At 40.6% G+C, this 20,312-nt stretch overlaps 1 protein-coding gene and 1 pseudogene across 1 annotated transcript in view; both read left to right on the plus strand.

The window, feature by feature from the left end:
- The window catches only part of ERC2 (ELKS/RAB6-interacting/CAST family member 2), an 888,684-nt gene that overhangs the window by 636,102 nt on the left and 232,270 nt on the right, over positions 1–20,312 (plus strand). The gene's annotated exons all lie outside the window — the stretch shown is intronic.
- LOC114023311 lies at positions 17,188–17,529 on the plus strand (annotated as a pseudogene).

Raw genomic sequence — 20,312 nt, forward strand, 5'->3', positions numbered from 1 at the left:
ATGTATATGTATATGTATATGTATATGTATATGTATATGTATATGTACATGTACACGTACACGTATATGTACATGTATATGTACATGTACATGTATATGTATATATGTATATATGTATATATGTATATATGTATATACGATATATGCATATGTATATATACACACATATGTATATATATATACATACATACACACATACATACATAAAGATATATAGATATATAATTAATATATTATACAATCAACAAATTGTGAACTCAGGATCTTGTACTAATTTTTCTATAACTTTTAGTAAATTCAATCCCATTCCCATTGTTGGGTGTCAATAAATATTTATGAAGCACCTACTATGTTCTAGGGCTTATTATGTATATGTGAAAATGTGGTCCATTTTAGAAAATCATTTGAGAGAACCAGTCTGCTCCTTTCTGCCATTTTCATCAAGGATATTCCTATGTTCTCACCTACACTATTTCCATATAGATTTTATAGAGATGAGAAAGTGCACATGCAGGTTAATAGTGTTCATCTCTTGATTAAAAAAAAAATCCTCGCTCTTCCCCCCAACCATTAATTACCTCCCCCCTTTCAGACGTCTTCACATTGATCCCTCAGTGATTTCCAAGTCCTTTCACCTCCTCTTAGATCACTTCTGTTCAGTCCACTCACTATTCCTGCCTCCACTTCTTGCTTGTTTAGGTGGTCCACGAGTACCTGAGGGCAGAGGCTGCATGTGGCCATTGCAGTTCTGTAGATACGGCAGTGTGCTTTGTTAGATTGAGAACCCGACAAGGAGGCAAGGGTCTGGGGTTTAATTCTCTTGAGATTTTCTAGCTGTGTGACCCTGCACAAGTTGATTGACCTCTCCTTACCTCATTTTCTTCGCCTGTAAAATGGGAAAGCTGATTCACTTGCCATTAGCCTCCCTTACGGTTCTAACTGTAAAATCACATGATAGGAACAGGTCATCCAATGAATTCTGGCAAAGGTGTCCACCTTTTTTTTTTTTTTTTCTAATTTATTGTTCTCCACCTGATCTTTAAGTACCGTTGGTGTGATCTCTTAGCTGGGTCTCTATCCTGGTTTCCATATTCTTAGTGACCCCTCTACCGAGCTTTTCTCTTTTATGAGATAATGATTCTTATAATCTTCTTCTTCCTCTGTAAAGTTTTTCAAATAGATTTCTCTTCCAAACTGGTCTTGCCTTTGGCTGCTCTATCTCTTTCCTTGGCAAGGAGATCAAGTATTTCCTGGCTGATGTCATTTCTGGGCCATTTGCTTTACACCAAGCAGCTGTGGTACTTGCTAGTTCTGTGACCTTGGACAAGTCACTTAACCTCTCTAAGCCTCAGTTTCCTCATCTGTAAAATTATGTGGTTGTATCTAATGTGTCTCCCAGCTCAAAGTATAGGGTTGCTATGAACTTCTGTAGGAAGCTAAAATAATTAATGTCTTTCCCACCTCCCCCACCCACACATCCACACCTATCTATTTCCCATGGTTCATTATCAGTAGCCTGCTAGAATGGGTTAGGTTGAAACCACGCTAATTGCTTGCCCTATTTTCTATTTTTTATCCTTCAGCTTTGATTGTAATTTTGGCTTTTGCTCTAACTAGTTACAGAATGTCACCATTCATAAACACTTGATTCAGAAATGGCTACCACATCATGAACAAGAAATTAACTGCCTATGTTAAGATATAGAAGATCTCATTAGAGTAATATCTGTGTAATCTTTTATTTAAAATTTTTTTTTCAGCAATTGGGGTTAAGTGACTTGCCCAGGGTCACACAACTAGTAAGTGTAAAGAGTTTGGTCTGAGGCCGGATTTGAACTCAGGTCCTCCTGACTTCAAGGCCAGTGCTCTGTCCACTACGCCACCTACCTGCCCCTCATTAGGGTAATATCATTTGGTGCCCAATATATCCACCCCTTATAATGTTCTCCTAGAAGAAAATACTTATGTAAATATGAGACTTCTGAGTGGTTTGCACACCTTTGGCTTCTTATGTTTCTCATTCCCGAGCAAATGAATAAATGAATACTTTACAACGTTTCCTCAGCCCCCCATGATTCTCACCCATACCTATTTTCTCTTTGAAATCAACAAATTCTGATGTGTATTTTTCCTTGGTTTGAAAGGTCTTTTCTAGGGCTTCTTAGAAGGCCAAATTCCAAGGAGAGGGATTACAAATGATGAAATTGTGCTAATGAGGAAACTGAGGTGCGCTGGGGTTAGGTGACTTGTTCAAGGTCAAACATGTGGTAAGTGGCTCCTCCGACTTCAAATACAGCACTCTTTCCGCCGACGTTGCTGTTGTCATGGATGATGGACCTGGATTCAGGAGGAGCTTGGATTCAAAGCCTGCCTCTGATACTTGTTTGTTGTCCCGTGCTGGAAAAGTTGAGCCCAATGCTTAGTTCCTTTATCTGGAAAAGGGAGAAATTAATGATGCTTTTGGTACTTACCTCCAAATGTAGCTGTGATGCTCTTCTGAGATAACATGTGTGAAACACAAGACAAATGTCAGCACTGTGAAATTAACACATGTGCGTGTAAGTTACTTGTAGATGACTGTAATTGGCAAGGAACCCTGAAGGCCAGGAAGGGGTCGGTGCTCACAAATCACCAGGGGAACGGGATGCTTTCCATGCTCGAGTTCAGGGACGTCTTTGCCAAAAGCGGTCCAGCTTTTCAAGGGTCACATTCAGTCTGGGTCACTCTCAAGTAAAATGTTTCTGAGTATAATTTGTTTTAAAGAAGAAAGGAAAAAAGAATTTTTAGAGGAAAAAAAAAATGAACCCAGTTCAGCTCATCCGCTTTAGCGTGTCACCCAAATGCATTTGGACGTTTTGTTGTGGCTGTTGTCTTGGACTCTCGCCTAAGACTTTTGATGAAGAGATTTGCCTAAATGACTCTGAGACCACTGTCAGCACTCACAAAGAGGCTGTGGCAGCCACCTTCTTTCTCGGCGGGAAGGACTGGATGGAAGCCATGACATTTTGCAGGGGACGCCCTGGAATCATTGTTACATTGCTAATCCAGAGCTTAATGTGTGGCTTCTAAATTCTCATGTTAAGCCAAGAAGAAACAGTTCAGCTAGAAGCTTGAGAAGTGTAGAGTTTGGGGGAAAAATGGCAGCCTGAGTATTTGGAAAGAAAAAAAGGAACTCCAAGATTTAAGACATTTTTTAGGTAGCTGTGCTGCATTTATTATTGTCTCAGGAAGTAATCCAGAACCCTAGAATTTGGGGATTATATGGGAACCCAGTAGCCATCTGGTCCAACATGTACCCCAAAAGAAAACCCTGTTATAACACATCTATAACCCCATTTGTTAACCTTCCAACCACTTGAAGCTCACATTGCTGGAGCCCTTTCCAATACAACTTCATCAGGGCAGCTAGGTGGTGCAGTGGATAGAACACTGTCCCTGGATTCAGGAGGACCTGAGTTCAAATCCAGCCTCACACACATAACACTTACTAGCTGTGTGACGCTGGGCAAGTCGCTTAACCCCCATTGCCCAACCAAAAAAACAAAACAAAACAAAAAACAAAACCAATACTACTTCACCAAGTAGCAGAGAAGAACAGACATAAAAGAAATATAAAATAGCTGTGCTATGGGCTCATGACTCTCCATGTTAGAAAAGGCATGAAACCTTTCCCCAGGTAAGAGGCTCACAAACACAACTTGAACACAGCCAGGGAAAGACAGAGGTCAAATTGCCCCCATGGAAGTCATACTCAGTTTTTGCTCAGGAGCCAGTCAAAAACCTTTCTTCACCCCTCAGTTATGAGAAAGAACAGTCAAAGAATACCTATTGAAACTGAGTCAAGGTGCAGAGTTCTGCAGTTACACATTCCACATTTCCATAAGCAGAAGGAATTTTCCTATTCCTTCCTGGGCAAGACCAAGATAGATCATGTGACTTCAACTTTGTGTAAACCTAGAGAAATGAGAATTGGAAAGAGAGTTGAAGTACCTTAATTTGTCCCGCTTGGGGATGCTCATGTCCTCAGTGGACAGTGCTCCACACTTCCTATCTAGGGCCCTGGTCTTTTTCACATGCACAGAGCAATCACTGTTGATAATCATCATCAGATTGGAGGAACAGTGGTTTTCTGGGAAAGTCTTTAATGTGAGCTTCTGAACAAGATGGTGAGATATGGGTTGCTCAATAATTTAGTTAGGTGGATTTGGAACTGGTTAACTCAAGCCAAGGAAGATACATTACTATATCACTGGCACCTTAAGGGAGTGTATCTAGTGGAGTCTTTGGTCAATCAGTCAGTCAGTCAATCAACAAGCATTTATTAAGTACCCATTCTGTGTGCCAGGCACTATGCTTGGGGCTGATGATACAGCCAACTATAAAGAATGAAACAATCCCTACTGGAAAGAAGCTTACATTGTAGTAAAAGAAACACAAGAATATTTATAAATACATACAGCATCACTGTATAGTGAATAAATATAAATAAAAGCAGTTAACTGATTAACATTTTTATCTAATGATGAAGGCACAAATGATTCATTTATCAAATCTGTGACATCACCCAGAAGAAGGCAATCGGGATGGAGAAGAGGGGATCCCAAGAGCACTCCAGATGAGGATCGGTTGAGTTGAAATGTTACTGTTTAGCCCAGAAGACATGATCACTTTTTTAAAAATTCTTTTTAAAAACTATCAAGTAGTTATTTTTTTTCTCTCTCACTCCCCACTGGAGGTGGGTGGGGGACTTTTAACACATAAGCATAGCTAAGCAAAATAAATTCACATATTAGCTTTATCCAAAAACATGGATCTAATTTTGCATAATTAGTTTATTGTCTTCTTGTTAGGGAGTGAGCACCATTCTTCACCAGTCCTCTGTATTCACTGCTGGTCATTATGTTGGTCTGAGTTCTGAAGTCTTCCAAAAAATTATTTCTTTACAGCGTTGAGGTATACCATTGGCTGTTCTCCTGGCTCTGCTCACTTCACCCTCCTCAGTTCATACAAGTCTTTTCAGTTTTCTCTGAAACTACCATTCTTCAGTTTTTATTCAATATTCCCTTTTGCTCACTATTCCCTTACATTCATAATTTGTTCAACCATTCCCTAGTTGACTGGCATCCCCTTAGTTTCCAGTTCTTTGCCAGTACAAAAAGCTACTATTAATATGTTTGTCAATATAGGGCCTCCTCTTTCTTGGATCTCTTTGGGGCACAGGGCTAGTATTGGTATCACTGGGTCAAAGGGTATGCATAGTTTAATAACCTTTGGGCACAAGTTGTATTTGAGTTCAGAGCTTCACCAACAGTGGAGTCTAGTATTCTTGTTTTCCTATAGCCCCTCCAACAATTATCATTTTTCCTTTTTTGTCAATTTTGTCGATCTGATGGGTGTGAGGTGGAAACCCAGATTGCTTTAATGTACATTTCCCTAATTATTACTGATTTAGAGCACTCACTCATATGACTCTAGATAGTTTGGCTTTCTTCCTTTTTGAAATTCCGGTTCATATCCTTTGACAATTTATCAATTGTTGAATTGCTCTTTTTCATATAAATTTGAATCTATTATATATATGTGTATGTGTGTATGCATGTATATACATGTGTATATGTACATATATACACATATATGTGTATATATATACACATAAGAAATTTATCAGAAAAACTTGCTGCAAAGATTTTTCATTTCTTTTTCAGTTTTTAAGCAATGATTTTTTTCCTCTGTAATAGCTCTTTATGAGTATACAATTAAATAATTATTTACTTAGTATCTACTATAATTTCTCTGAGCATCAGTTTCTTCATTTGTCAAATGAAGGTGTTAAATGATATAATCCCTGAAATCACTTTGAACACTAAAACTATATGGTAGCTACTGTTTCAGACTCAAGTGATAGAGAGACTTGAACAAGTCAGTTCCTGCCCTCAAGGAGTTTGCAGTTTAGTGAAAATGAGATTAAATTTGTAGACTTGAGAAGGCAGAATGAGTAAGTATGGGTAGACATTGCAGAGAGGAAGATTTCAGCTGGATGTCAAGAAAAAAAGCCTGAGAATTAGGAGAGTTTCCAAAGTGGAAATGACTATCTTGGCCTGAAGTAGCTTCCCCTCATGAGATGTCTTCAAATAAAGGCTTGCTGGGGATGTGATTGAATACACTTTTAATTGGATGCTCTTTTAGGCCCCTTCCAATTCTGAGGTCCCTGGATGTTTCTCTCTCTCTCTCTCTCCCTCTCTCTCTCTCCCTCTCTCTCTCTCTCTGTCTCTGTCTCTGTCTCTCCCTCTCTCTCTCTCTCTCTCTCTCTCTCTCTCTCTCTCTCTCTCTCTCTCTCTCTCTCTCTCTCCATGACTAACTTTCTGGGTTAGTATTTTAATGAAATGACAGCTGGGAAAGTTTTTGGTAAAAAAAATAATGGTTTTCAGCTTATGATTTTTGGATCACTGCATAAATAACAGTCATAGCGGACCATTATTTGGCATTACAATTGGCCAAACCAATCAGACATGAAATACAATCGTGGAAACTTCCTGGGCACTGCAAACTTCATCCCAATTTAAACACACACAAAGCAAAACAAAACAAAAACTATTTAAAAAATTGTTTAATATGGAGGATGGCCATGTAGAGTTTTACCATGGTAAGCAGTATACAATATCGACACAGTTTTCTAAAAGTCATGTGTAGAACAGTACCTCACAACTCAAAGAAATGAAATTTATCTATAGGATTAAGGGTAAAAGTGTATGTTACCACATGTTTGCCCAATATTGTATAATTGCTGAGTATTATTTGTAGGCTGGAGGGATCAGCTAAAGCCCTGTGTATAAAAATTCATGCCAGTAGGAAATTTACTATAAATCAGCGTCTCGATTACTCCATAATATTACATCTCATAGTTGTAAATTAACTTCCACAAATATGGTTCTCTTTGTAATGAGTAACTTTTTGAGTGGAGTTGGAAGGAATATCATAAATAAATTCAGCTTAGAAGCCAAGTATGATTTAGAAAGTCTGTCTTTCACTTGGTTCAGTCATCCAGGGCCTCTGTATATGGACACTTTGGTAATGCTGCCTTCTTTAAAGCTGACATCATCAACAAGGCCTGTGGGTAAATGGACCAGTGGCTCACCAGAGCGATCTTCCATGTCTCACTTGACCCCCCGAGACTGTTTTCTGATCTGTGAAGTATCTGAACTGCTCTTGGAACTAGGGGCAGCTTTGCCCCCTTGGGTCATGGCCTGGGCCCAACTCTTCCCTTCAGTTCTCCCTTTGAAAACTCCCAAGCTCTAGTACAAGCGATGCCCCAGTTTAAACTTGAAAGTTGCCTTCTGGGTCGTGGAATACTGAGCCCAAGCTTGAGCGATCAAAACTTTCAAGGTCTCCTTTCTCTCTCCGCTTCTGTGTCGTCACCATTTGTCCAGGATTCCAGGTTAACGAACTCCCCAAGACCCTGGCACGGTTCCTGGCACATTGTGAGCACTTTTTTGTTGTTGCTGATAGATTGATTCTCTCGCCCCACAAATTCAGAAAGAGGAATGATGATTGTTCAGTTTCCAAGTCCCTCATGTCTACCAGCGCCATCTCTTCCACAGCTATGCCTATGTGGGCATTCTTACCGTAACCCTCCTAGGTTAGGGCTCATCTCTGTCCCCTTAGATTACTGTAATGGCCAATGAATCAATGAATATATGATTGAATGAATGGAGTAAATGGATAAAAAAACATTTATTAAGCGTGTTCTGTGTGCCAAGCACTGTGCGAAGTATTAAGAATAGAAATATTTTGAGAGAGAGAGAGACTTTTTAATTTTTTTTTTATTTTTTTGAGCCTTCTCTTAAGGAGCTCTCACTCTAATTAAAGGAGACAACATATCTATCCTCTGCTTTATTGCCTTAGAAATCTTGCTGATATTCCTCTCTGGTAATGGTGCTTTCCTATTTAAGACCCTTCATTGACTCCCTGACACCTACCAAATAAATGACAAATTCCAGCCCCATCATTCAAATCCCTCCATAGTTGGGCTCCATTGCTATCTCGTTGCACTCTATTTCACTTATTCAACGCTCCAGACAAACCAGCCCGCCCTCCAGCCTGCATTCCCAGGCTGTCAGGAGGGAATTCTCTTCTCTTATCTATGCCACGGCCTCTGTTTGTTGAAGTTTCTTTGCTTCTTCAAGGTTGAACTTGGATGCCACCTTCTCCATGAAGTCTTCTTGGATCCCTGCGAATAAGAGGAATTTCTCTGTCCTCAAATTTCTCTTCGGTCATTAACTTGATCTCTCTTTTGTTCTCATCTCACCCTCCCTTTTATCATTGGTACTATGCACCTGTCCTGAACCCTGTTAGATTATGAGCCCTTGAGAACGCCTCCGTCTTATATGTCTGTATCCTCAGAGCCCAATTCACATACCAGTACTTAATAAATACTTAGTGTTGAATCGAGAATAGTAATAATGGTTAATATTGATATAGCACTTTAAACTTGTCAAAGCACATTACACATATTTTCTCATCTGATCATCACAACAACCCTGTAAGGTAGGTGCTGTTATTATCCTTACTTTGCAGATGAAGAAACTGATGCTGCGAGGGCAAGAGACTTGCTCAGAGTCAAATAAATAGTATCTGATGCAAGATTTTAACCCTGGTGTTGCTAACTATAATAGACCAGCACTCTATCCATTACACCACTGAGCTGGAAGGATTTTGTTCTTGTTTGTTTTACTATTGAATCCAAATCATTGACCTTAGGCTGGCTCTCAATCCACTTCTAAAGTCTCAGCCATAAAAATATTTATCTAGAGTGTTTCTAGAAATCTTCAGTCAAGTTTATGTGTCCAATCTTTCTCCCTTTTTTAAAATCAAGACAATATTTACCCATCTTCAGTCCCCAAACACCTCTTCTAATCTCTACTGTTCATTTTCTTTTTTGTTTTAATTAAAAATTATTTGATTGCATATTTTGTTTCTATATCACATTCATTTCTGAATATAACTTTCTCTTCTCCCTCTCTGCCTTGCTAGTTTTCCCTTATAACAGAGATTTAAAAAGAAAAAGAAGTTCAATAAAATCAAGCAACAGATTGTCCATGTCTGACAGCATATTTAACTTTCCAGTGATGATCCTAACCACCACCTTCCCAATAAAGATTGATTTTATCTTTAATGACAGTGTTTTCATCCCTCTGCAGAGCCCAGTGTGGTTATTACAATTATACACAATTAAGTTTTGTTTTATTGTGTTTTTTCTCATTTATGTTGCTGTAGTCATTTTGAATATTAGTTTCTTGGTTCTACCTGTAGCACTCTGCATCCATTCATACACATCTCCTCATTCTTCTCTGAACTCATCACATTCATCATCTCTTATGACACAGTAGCATTCCATTATATTCAGGTGGTGTAATTTGCTTTGTTATGCCCCAGTTAACTCCCTGAGTTTTACAGATGCTGGTTCAGCCAATCTGCCTCTTTTGCCATTTCTCATACATAGCATTCTATCTCTGTAGCCTAGTGACTTGTGTGACCTTAGCAACTCACTTAACTTCCATGAGATTCATTTTCCTTATCTGTAAAATGGGGTTTGTGGTGGGCTTCAACTGGATAGCCTCTGAGATCCCCTCCCATGTCCTTAAGCACCATCTCAGTGAATTTGCCAAGCCTGGATGACTCTCCCAGCTACTAGTGCCTTTCTCCCTCAAAAAATGTTGTACGGGTAGATTGTAGCCAGGTTATCAAAGTGTTTAAATGCCAAACACATAACAGGAACCCATTTGTATTTATTAAGTAGGGAGTGGCGTGATCACGCATCGGTTTACTACATGTTTGGCAAGCCACTTAATCTCTGAGGGTCTGAGTTTCACCACCTGTAAGTGGGAGTGGCCTTTCAGATCCCTTCTAGATAATCACTTGGCTGCTGTGTTCAATATAGATTAGAGGGGCAGTGGGGAGTCAGTGAAGCTTCTTGAGCTCTGTAGCAGTGTTATTAATACTGTATATTGACAGTGGAGTAAAAGACAAAGTTTAAAGGGGAAAGACTAAACCAGGACAAATCAGACACAAAAGTATTTTGATCATCTTTGTAAGAGGTGATGAGAGGTTACATAAGGAGTGGATATTTTGGAGATCAAATTGACAAGCCTTGTGTAATTGATTGAGAGAAGCATCAGAAAAGAGTCGAAGGCTTTGGCCTTGGTTTCTGGGAGAACTGGTGGTGCCATTAACAGCAAAGTGAATGTTAGGAAGAGGAGCAGATGAGGAATATAATTTTGGAAACATTGCTCAAACTAGACTCTGAAATCCTTGAAAGGAAGTTATTCTGTCCTCTTCTTGTTGGCATGATCACTGTTTACTGTAGTGCAGTACCTTAAATTAAGCCTTTTTTTCCTGATGACAGTGATAATCGGGGCTTAAATGTTTAATTAAAAATTATATAATACTCATCGTGTGCCAGGCATTATGCTAAATGATCTACACTTGTTATCACCTTTGAACCTCACAATGACTCTGGGAGGCATTTTATCCCCATTTTACAGATGAGGAAACAGAGGCAAATAGTAGTTACATGATTTGCCCAGGGTCATACAGCTAAGAAGTATCTGAGGTCAGATTTCAACTTAAGTCCTCCTGACTCTAGGTCTATCGACTATACCAGATTTATTATTTTTGTTTTTATTATTTTTATGGTTAGGTACCTTAGAGATAATTTAATCTAATACCCCTTGCTATATTCGTTACACTTTATTTATTATAAGATTTGTTATATTATATTTATTATAATATTAACTCGGAGATGAATAAAACAAGTGAAGGTTGCCTCCCAACGATTAAAAGCTAAATGAATAAATTTCAGCACATGGAATGACATCACATTTCAGTCTCTCCTTCGAAGTCTCCGTCAGGATTCTAAGTCCATTCCTTCTCACTCATTTTTCCTCGTCTATGATCATCGTCATCGCTAGTATTTACATAGCAATTTAATGTTTGCAAAGCACTTTACTCCTATGATCTTCCTCGATCCTCACAACAACCATAAGGGGTGAGTGCTATTATTAGCTTCATTTTACACAGGGCCCTGCCCTGGGCCCTCTTCTCTTCCCCCTGTAGACTACTTCACTTGGTGATCTCATCAGCTCCCGTGGATGTAATTGTTGTCTCTATTCTGAAGATTGTCAAATCAACTTATCCAGACCTTAGCTCTGTGCCGACCTCCAGTCTTGAGACTCCAACTGCCTGTTGGACATTTCAAACTAGTTGACCAGTTGACATCTTAAACTCATCATGTCCAAAACTTAACTCCAGGACCTAGAATGCAGTATGCCCTTCAATTAACCAATCAATAAACATTTATTAAGCACTTACTCAGTATGTGTCAGGCACTGTGCTAAGTTCTGGGAATACAAAAAGAGGCAAAGGACTGTCTCTGCCCTCAGGGAGCTTACAATCCGATGGGGGAGACAATATGCAGACAAGTACATATAAAGCAAGCTACAGACAAGATAAATAGGAAATAGTGAACAGAGGGAAGCCACTTAATAAATATTTATTAACTAACTGACTAAGGCTGAGAAAGGTTGAATGATTTGCCCGTGGTTACACAACTAGGGAGTATCTGAGGCAGGATCTGCACCCGGGTCTTTCTGACTCCAAGTCTGCTTCTCTGTTCACTGCAGCATCTAGCTGTCTTCTTATAATTAATAGTGTATCCTTTGTCTTTTCATTCTACTTTTTGGTTTTATGCTTGTTCATAAACTCTCGTCAGATTTCTTTTAATTCTGCATGCTTATAGGCACTGGTTGTACTTATAATAATCCACTGCTTTCCAGAATCACAGAATTTTGGAGTTCTAAGAGACCTCAATGACCATCTGTTTCAATGTATACACCCTGCTCTAACAGACCACAACAAATAGTTATCCAACTCAGTTGTCCATTGAGGAAGTAAAAACTGCCTCCTGTGGTGGGCCCTTCCTCTTTGGGATGGCTCTAATTGTTAGAAAGTTTTTCCCTAAATAAAGCCAAAATTCACCTCTACTCCCTTTCCACCCATTGTTCCTGGTTCTTATCTCTGGGGCTGAATAAGAACAAATGAAATCGTCCTTCCCCATTAATGAACCATGATTTAACCATCCCCCTGTTTAATGATCAAACCCAAAGAATAGTCATTAATAATTCTCTTCGTTTAGGTGATCTCCAGTGGAGATCCCCAGGGGTCTCGGCATCTTCCACTGCTGTTTTCAGATTATTTCAATGACTGGAATACAGGGATACATGGCATCCTTACCAATTTTGCAGGTGACACAAATTGGGAAGCACAGTGAAACATAATGGATGAGACTCAGAAGCCCAAATGATCTTGACAGGCCAGAACACATGGCTGATCTGAATAAGCTGAAATTTAATAGGAACCAATATTCCATCTTATGCTTGAGTTTAAGCAATCAGTTTCATGGAAGATGGGGAAGATGACTAGTCATCTGTCTGAAAAAGATGGCATCTTTTCAGGCCTGGCTAGTTCAATATGAGTCAGTGGTGTGATGGAGGGACCAAGAAAATTTAGGGGAACCGAGACTATATTGAAGAAGACAAGGGATCTAGGAATAAGGAGATGACAGTTCCTCCGTAATCTGCTCTGTTCAGGACACATCTGGAGTATGGTGTATAATTCTGTATGTCACGGTTCAGGAAAGATTGAAAAGCTGCACTTTGTCTATGAGAAGGCCACCAAGATGATGAAGGATTGGTTCAAGGAAGTGGGGTGTTGAACTGAGAGAAGAAGGCTTGGTGGAGGGGGCACGATAACTGTCTTCAAGCATTTGAAGGGTTTTCGTGTTGGTAGGGATGCGGCTTCTGTTTCTTGGCCGCAGAGTACAGAACCAGGAAGAGTGAGTAGAAGCTACAAAGAGCTCACTATAGCCCCGATGGAAGGGCAAAAAAGAATTCCTAGCAATTAGGAGCAAATTGGATTGAGCTGCCTCAAGAGGTGGTGGGCTTTCCCGACTTGGTGCTTGTCAAGGAAAGGTTGGATGGTGACCTGTGGGGGATGCTGTAAAAGGGATTGTATCGAGGGACATCTTGGACTAGGGGGTGGAGTCACTTAGACTAGGAGGAGTCCTGAGTTTCTCCATCCTACTGGGGGCGCATTTGGTTTCTTGTCATCTTTGCAATTACATAAATACTACTATAAAAATCTTGAGGCAGACAGCTCCTTGTCATCTATTGGTTTGGCTTTGTTGGCTTTGAGACAATATTTCCAATAAGGGACTGGTTGGATAATTTCTCCTCCCCCAACCCCTGCCCTTCCATTCCACATGTATGGAGACTGACAGCCTGAGGGTTTAGATGACTTAACCCAAATTGTACCACTGGTTATTTGCAAAACCAGGTTTTTCATGTGAACTGACTATTGCTCTTGGGAGTGCCCTCGTGCGAGGAGGGGAGGCTTTTCCACTATTACAGTAACATAAGTGGTTGGTCAGAAGTTGTTTCAGATCATTATTATTTATCTCAGAAATTCCTTCATATCACCTAATTTGAATAATCACCATTATCCACAAACAAACCACATCTGGGGCTGGAAACCAGATACTCCAGCCCTCCATAGTGACATATTGGCAAACCAAGCAGCTCCCCAGACATTTGTATGGGACCTCTATCCTCCCCACCCCCGCCATGTCAAATGGTGCTCCTGAATGAGATACACAAATGGGCAAATAATGGGAAATATTTGGTTTGGTGAAATCTTCTACCAGCATAGAGTATCACCTACTTATGATTTGGCAAATACATCTGAGGGTCTTGCCCAAGGTTGCATAGCTAGTAAATGTCAGAAGTGGAATTTGAACCCAGGTTGTCCTGTTTCGAAGTCTAGCACTGTATCCATTAGGAATGAATTAATAAATGAATGAATGAATGATGATGGTGATGATGATGATGATGATGATGATGATGATGGTGATACATTTGTAGAGCTCTTTAAGGCTGAGAACGAGCTTTACAAATATCATTTCATTTTAGCTCACAATAAACATGGAATGTTGGTGCTATTATTATCCCCATTTTACAGATGAGAATAATGAGGCACATCAAGGTTAAGTGACTTGTCTAGGGTTATACAGCCTGTCTTAATGCTGAATTTGAGCTCAAGTCTTCCTGACTCCATCTCCAACATTTTATCCACCCAATCGATGAATAAATGAATACAGGAGTGGATGAAACAAGATTCATAAGCATCTACTATTTGCAAAGCACTATGGTCATCCCTGGGGATAGAGACAGATAAATAAAACTCCAGTTTTCCTTCTGATAGGGGGGGCAAAGCAGCTGGGAGGTTTCAGCCATAGGTCAGATGGAGTGGTCTCGTGGTTCTTTGGGCTGAGCGGCAAAGCAGATGATCCTGCCTCTTCTGGAATGCCATTTGCATGGATAAAACCACATCCATTTCTGATGTTGGAACACTTGATGGTGCCGAGGACTTTGGTGTCAAGAAACTTTTTTTTCCAGGTCTTCAGAAGTTGTGGCTGCTTGTGTGTGTGTGTGTGTGTGTGTGTGTGTGTGTGTGTGTGTGTAGCACCTGTAAAGAGTAGTAAGATGGTAAGGGTATGCTCCTCCAGAAAATGCCTGTGGGGCCCATGTTGGAGCTAGGGCCAATGGTCTGGGGTGGAGAGGGAGGGCCAGTTCCAGAGCTCTTGGGCCCAGGGTACTGGACTGTCTCCCTCCGAATCTGAGGGGAGGTGGTGGTGTTTTGTACATAATGACTATTCCAAAGGAGGGAGACATCAAAATTGCCCCATACTTTGGCTTACAAGTTTATCAGAGAAGTGGGCATTGCCATCTTTGTACTGTGGTTATGGGCATAGCTACATTTTAACCTCAAATACTGGAATATCATTTGAGAATAATGTAGTTTATAGGCATGGCTACAAGTTGACACAGGTTTCTGCACACAATCAATTCCATATGTCCTTCAAAGAAAAAAAAATATTTAACTTTAGACCTGGGAGTTGGACAGGTATAAGAAGAGATTTTAAGTAGTTTTGAGTGGACAGTTAGGTGACACAGTGATTAGATTTCTGGACTAGGAGGTATGAAGACCTTGAGTGTGAATACTGCCTCAGAGACTTACTAGTTATGTGAACCTGGGAAAGTCACTGAACTTCTGCCTACCTCGTTTTCCTTAACTGTATAATGGGGATAGTGATAGCACATACCTCCCAGGATTATTGTGTCAAATCATATAATTCTTATAGAGTGTTTTCCAAACCCACAAATGCTAAAGAAATGTTACTGTTATCATCATTGGCTACATTTCAGAAAAGGCTTGAAGGCAGAAGAAAAAAAGTCCCAAATATTTGTGGCAGTACTTTCTGGGACAGCAAAAGATAAAAAAAGAAACAAACAAAAAAACCCTGAAGGTCCATTGACTGGGGAGTGGCTAAATGACTGTTTTTTTTATTTAATATTTTATTTTTCCCCTATGACATGTAAAAACAATTTTTAATATTCATTTAAAAATTTTGAGTTCCAAATTTTCCCCTCCCCTGAATAACTGTTTTAGAATATGATGGAATATCACTGAGCCATAAGGAATTGAGAACATGAGACTTTCGAAAAAACTTGGGAAAGTACATGTAAACTGCTGCAGTGGGGTGCCCTGGAAAGAGTCCTGACTGAAGTCAGAGGAGCTGGGTTCAAATCTTGCCTCTGATGATTCCTGCCTGTGTGACCTTAGGTAAGCCACTCACCCTCCCTGGATCTCACTTTCCTCATTTATAGTCAAGAAGTCAATGTGGAAGTATATGTAATGTGCCAGATATGATGCTAAGTGCTGTGGATACAAAGAAAAAATTCAACATTCCCTGCCCACTAGTAGCTTCCATTTACATCAGGGGACAAAGCACGGACATAATTAAGTCTTCTGAAAATATGTACAGAATAGATACAAAGTAATTGTTATTTTCAGGGAGGGGACCAGCAGCTGTGTGATCAGGAGAAGGTTCATCCAGCTGTTTAAGCAGAGATTTGAAGGAAGTAAAGAATCTAAGAAGTTGAGATGAGGTGAGAGTGAATTCTAGGTGAGGGAAACAGCCAGTGCAAAGTTGTGGAGACTGGAGATTGGAGGGTCCTTTGTAAATAATAGAATGAAAGAACACTTTGCCTGGATGGCGGGGCACAGGAAGGAGAGGGATATACTAAATGATCACCACAACAATAATAATGATAATTGCAGGCATTTACATAACCCTTTAAGGTTTATAAAGTCCCATACCTATGTTAACTCATTTGATGCAATAATCCTGAGAAGGGGGGAAGGGGGAAGGGAACAAGCATTTATTAAGCATTTACTGTATGCCAGCACTGTACAAATATGATCTCATTTGATCCTCCCAACAACCCTGGGAGGTAGGTCATTATTATTCCCATTTTCTGTTATGTTATCATCCCCATTTTAAAGTGAGGAAACTGAGGTCAATAAAGGTTAAGTGACTTTCCCGGGGTCAAAAAGTATCTGAGGCTAAATTTGAACTCAAATCTTGACTCTATGTTCAATAGTCTATCCATTATGTCACTTGGCTGAATAAATATGAAAAGGTAAATTGGGGTCAAATTTTGAAGAATTTTTGAAAATCAGCAGAGGCTGAGTTTCTGTTTGAACCTAGGGTCCTGGGGAGCCATTGGAGTTCATTAAAAAGGAAAGTGTCGTGGTCAGAGTCTCACTTCAGGAACATCGTTTGGCAGCTGGGTGGAGAAGAGGCTGGAGGCAGGGAGGCCAATGTGGACGCTGTTGATGTAGTCCAGGTGAAGACAGCCTGGCCTAGGACATTGTCACCATGTGAGTAGAAGGAAGAGTCCTGACTTTTGTCCTGCCACTGGACTTCAATGACTCTGGAAGAAAGAGTGAGGTTAAGGACTTTGTGCAGCTCTGCCTCACTTAAATCCAATTCATGAGCAAGTCAAGACATTACCCCATGATGTCATTGGTCCTCTTAAAAAATGAGGGACCACTTTCTCGCTTCTCAGCCATCTTGGAGGCACGGCTCTGGCTGAGTCCTGAGGCACAGACTCATAATAATAGCTACAGCTGAAGAATCAGATCATAGATCTGTACAAATATGATCTCATTTGATCCTCCCAACAACCCTGCGAGGTAGGTCATTATTATTCCCACACCGCAGGCAGGAAGATGGTGGCTGCAAAGAAGACAAAAATGTCGCTGGAGTCCGTCAACTCGGGGCTCCAGCTGGTCATGAAAAGCGGCAAATATGTGCTAGGCTACAAACAGACCCTGAAAATGATCAGACAAGGCAAAGCCAAATTAGTCATCTTAGCCAAAAACTGCCCAGCCTTGAGGAAATCAGAGATTGAATATTACGCTATGTTGGCCAAAACTGGCATACATCACTACAGTGGCATTGAACTGGGTACGGCATGTGGGATGTACTACAAAGCATGTACACTGGCTGTCATTGATCCAGGGGATTCTGATATCATTAGAAGCATGCCAGAACAGACCAGTGAAAAGTAAACTGTCCAAGAGTATTCTTTAATAAATGGGCCATAACTTGTTTAAACAAAAAATGAGGGACCAACAGTGAAGGGTGATGGATGTGGCAGATACAGTAGAGGAAGAAATGATAACATTTGGCAAAGGATTGGGCCTGTGGGCTGAGGGGGAAGCCAAGATGCCTAGAAGCATAGTGGTGTTCCCCACTGAAATAGGGGTTTCAAAGAGAGGTAGTAGTCAAGGGGCCAACCTCAATGTGGCCTGGGTTGCTCCATAATGCCTTCTGACGGGAGATGGGGACAGGGTTATTTACATCAGACAGAGAAGCCACCCCAGGGTGCTAGACCATCCCCCTCTCAACTGGGCATCAAGTAGGGTGACGTGGCCCTTATACAAGAGGATTTCACACAGACACTTCTTTTAGGGAGCTTAGAAGGAGGACATGTTCTCATGATTGGGAAATCACTGGCTCACAGGTTCCAAACTGTCTTTGACTCTTCTATGTCTCATCTCCAACCCCAATCTCAACTGGGCAGTGGGGGGAAGGCGAGTATCGTAGTGTAGCAGAAAGAGAGATGGATTGGAAGTCAAAGGGTCTGGATTCAAATCCTGGCACTGCCACTTATTCTGTGTTTGACTTTGGGTAAGTCACCTGACTGCTTGGCCTCAACTGCTTCATCTTTAAGATTAGAGGTTTGTACTAGATGATCTATAAAGGCTCTTTCCTTTCTAGATCTATGATCTGATTCTTCAGCTGTGGCTATTATTATGAGTCTGTGCCTCGGTTTCCCTCACATTCACTTGAAAAACTCAGTCTCAGATTGACCCTTGGACTACTTCCTAGTGCTGTACTGAGACATCTCTTAAAGACATTTAGGTCAATTATCATCATTTGCCAAAGATTTTGACTTCTCTTTGTTTGCTCCTTTGTTTGGTCTCATCTGCAACTGGAGAGACCCAAGGTAGCCTTCTTCTCAAAATGTCCCCAACCTGCTCTCTGCCATTTTATTTTTTAGGCAATTGGGGTTAAATGACTTGTCCAAGGTCACATAGCTAGTAAGCGTCAAGTGTTTGGTCTGAGGCCAGATTTGAACTCAGGTCCTCCTGACTTCAGGGCTGGTGCTCTATCCATTGCGCCACCTAGCTGCCCCTTCTCCGCCATTTTTGACAGTGCCCCATTTGCTGTAACATATTTCTTTCCTGCTTCTGCTGTGTTTTATAGTCTTTTTCTAAAGCTTCTATCCCTCACAGCAGTTGATTAATATTGCAGTCAGAAGCTATTGATTCATATTACATCCCAAGGCTTTCATGAGTGAGGTAACTGAGGTACAGATAGGAAAACAAAATGGGACCCACCCCAAATCCCCTGGCAAGCCAGTGCCAGGCTTGGAATAAGCCCCGCTCTGGACATTTTGATGGCTCTGGATGATACCGGGAGCCTACATCTTTCCACTGTTCTCCTCTATCTCCCCCACTCCCAATTTTATTGTAAATTTTCACCATGTGTATGGAAGGAAAGAAAGTAAGAAAGAAAGAAAACCCTGTAGCTGTGGGGTCAATTACTCATTTCAGTCAACGGAAGACGTGGATGCCAAACTCACCTAACCTGGGAATACTGACTTTTATAGACATGACCAGGATTTTTCCTACCCTGGCCTGCAGCTCCCACTGTTTAAAGGTCTTTGCTGTATTCTGTGCTCCTATAATTTTGCATGATGTAAGAGCCTTTGTGACAGCTGCTCCCTGAAACATGATAAAAATTCATGTGGGCCAACCCCAGGGCTGACACTGTATCTCTCCTGCCAGGCTTCAGAGTCTGAAAGGGTTCGTTTGGCGTTATTAGGGCAGAGAGCCATGACAATAGCTGTGCATGGCTGCATCATGGGCAGGATTACAATAGCCCCTCAGATGTGGGAAAGATCGATTGCTGCACTTATCTCTACATTAAATATGAATTTGGGGACCTTTAGACCAGCCTCAGCAGCATGCCTGACGCTGATTTGAACATATACCAATAGCTGGAGATGGATGAACACCTTAATCAGCCAGGAAAACTGGATGTTCAATGTTTCTTTGCTGTTGGAAAGGAGTTTCTGTGTTTATCCAAGCAGGTGGTGTGGGTAACGGCAAATCTGCATAGTTTGAGTGAGGACCAAATGTGCTCATACATAAATGCCTTCTTGCAAAGGATGACAGGCCTGTAGAGTCACCAAGAGCGGTCAAACAATCAATCAAACCCTAAGCATTTATTGAACACTTATTTTGTTTCAGGCATAGTGCTAGGCACCTTAGAGAGGAAGGGCGATGTGGTGAATAGAGGGCTGACTTTAGAACCAGAAAAGACCTGGATTCCAGTCCTGCCTCTGACACTTCCTGGATGTATGACCCTGGGTAAATCACTTGACCTTTCATTGCCCTAAGGCAGGCACCTTCCTAAAACTCAAGATGGCACCTTGCATTGGTGAATGGGAGTGAAACCACAAGTCCCTTCCCTCTCCATTTACACTATTTATCTTGTATATATGTAGTAGTAATAATAATAGTTTATATCTCTTAAAACATAATAAATTGTATATACATAGTAGTAATAATAATTTGTATCTCTTATAAAATATAATAAATTATATATGTAATAATAATAATAACTAGCATGAACATAGATCTTTAAGATTTGCAAATCCCTTTAATTATATTTAATTAGACCCTTAAGACAACTCTGAAAAGTAGTTATTATTATCCCCATTTTACAAATGAGGAAACTGAGGCACACAGAAGTTCAGTGACCTGCCCAGGTTCACACAGCT

Source organism: Vombatus ursinus, unplaced genomic scaffold, assembly GCF_900497805.2.
Source record: "Vombatus ursinus unplaced genomic scaffold, bare-nosed wombat genome assembly UNPS02014817.1, whole genome shotgun sequence".
Classification (NCBI taxonomy): domain Eukaryota; kingdom Metazoa; phylum Chordata; class Mammalia; order Diprotodontia; family Vombatidae; genus Vombatus; species Vombatus ursinus.